The sequence below is a fragment of the Zonotrichia albicollis genome, chromosome 6 (genome assembly GCF_047830755.1).
Source record: "Zonotrichia albicollis isolate bZonAlb1 chromosome 6, bZonAlb1.hap1, whole genome shotgun sequence".
NCBI lineage: Eukaryota > Metazoa > Chordata > Aves > Passeriformes > Passerellidae > Zonotrichia > Zonotrichia albicollis.
In genome coordinates this window covers 49,136,914-49,138,768 of record NC_133824.1, presented here as the reverse complement: position 1 = coordinate 49,138,768, position 1,855 = coordinate 49,136,914, and positions in this window count along the sequence as shown.

Below are 1,855 nucleotides of genomic sequence, written 5' to 3'. Positions count from 1 at the left end.
CTACTGCTGATGCTGATTTTTTTTTTTTCACTCTGTTTTCATGTACCATAACTTTTTTTACAGAAGTGAGTGGGTTTGGTTTTGTTTTTTGGTTTTTTTTTGGTGGGGGGGAGGGGAGGGGGGTGTTTTGTTTTGGGTTTTTTTTTTTTTTTTGTTAGTTTATGCTTTTCTGTTGGGTTATATGACTAACTTGTATGTGTTTCCTTCTTTGGGCCTCTCAGGGATATCTTCTTGGTAAAATCTCATCCAGCTAGCCAATATTTTCTTGAGGGAGTGCAGGCAGCCTTTTATTTGAGAGTGATACTGCTAGGATTGCTCAAAGATAACCCAGGGAAGACTTGGCAGCTGCTCCTGTTTGCTCTGGCATTCATCCATTTATTGCTTAGGCTTTATTTCATATTTATCCACAGCCCTTCATCTCAGTCTTGCTCGGTCCTCTTGCACACCTGTCCTCGCTGGAGCACTGTGGGGTCCTCAAACAATGGAAACATTCACAGCTCTCTTTGTTAATTGCAGTTTGACTTGCAGGAGTACTGAATTAGGAGCCCAGTGATGTCAGGTCCAAAAATCAAATGATGATCTTCAAAATCAGGCCTTTCATCTACCCAATAAATCATTTTCAAAGGCTGCTTAAGGTAATTTTAAAAGGCTTTTTAAAGTAGTGGAAATGTGTTTGTGAGTAAATGATATTGCTGTGACTTCTGCTTCATTTCTTAATTCTTCCATAGAGCTTTTGGGAATTGCTTCTTTTGCTCCCATGGGTCAGGCATTGTACTTTGTGCTGTTAACCTCTGAACATAATTGAACTTTTTTCAAGGCAGGAAAAATGGTTTAATAGCAAATCTTTCCCTTGTTCTGGCTGACTGTGCAGGGTTAAAGGTTTTTAAGTAATCAGCCAATCATTGCACAAGTAGTACAAAGTCCATTTGTTACATCATTAGAGACTTTTTTATATCTTTTTACCTCTTGAATTTTCTATTTGTTAACCTTGAATTATTGAAAAAAAGTGTGGTAACTGCTAATATTTAAGTGAATTTTGGTGTTCCTATTGTCTCCTTTCCAAAAGCTGGTCTTCCATTTTGGGGTCTGAGTATGTACTCACCTGAGACAAAGAAAAGTGCCTGGACCAGCCTCTTTCACTGGCTCACCTTCTGCCTGGTACAGCCAAAATCTGATCTAATCTTGGTTTAGCTGCAACAGCAACTTTCAGATATGACCAAATATCTGTAGGTGATTTATTTTACTTTTTGTTTACCTTTCTGTAGTATAATCTTAGTCCTGTTTAGGTGGGGGAGTGTGTGTGGAGTGTGCAGATGTCTCAGCCCAACACAAAATACCAAAAAACCCCCTCAAACCAGATCAATTTTGAAGAGAGCAGAGGCCTTAAGCTGGCTTTAACCCCATGTGTTTCTTGGCCTTGTGACAATGAGGATGCTCAAGAGAATAGTAATGAAAACCCATTTATGTTTTTATTCACTGCATGTGCACTTGCTACAGTCTAAGTGTTGTTTGTAGGTTATCCTAATTTATGGTAGTTTAAGCACATTGCTGGAACACCATGTTAATCCAAAATCCTTGGCAGTTTCAAATTCAAGTAAGCAAATGCTGTATCAAGCATTAAACCCTCCACATGAGGAAAAAACCCCAAAACTAAAGCCCATGATCAGAGGCCTCTGACATGAAGTTAAGTGTGTGCAGCTCCACCAGTCCATCATCTGACTTGAGCCCATGCCCAGGCTCAGAAATGCCCAGACTCAGCAAAGAGCTCCTCCCTCTTCTAACAGTTCACCTTCTGCTTGCCCTGTCCACTCTTAACATATCTGAACCATAACCCCAGGAAAAACCAGAAGAAAAA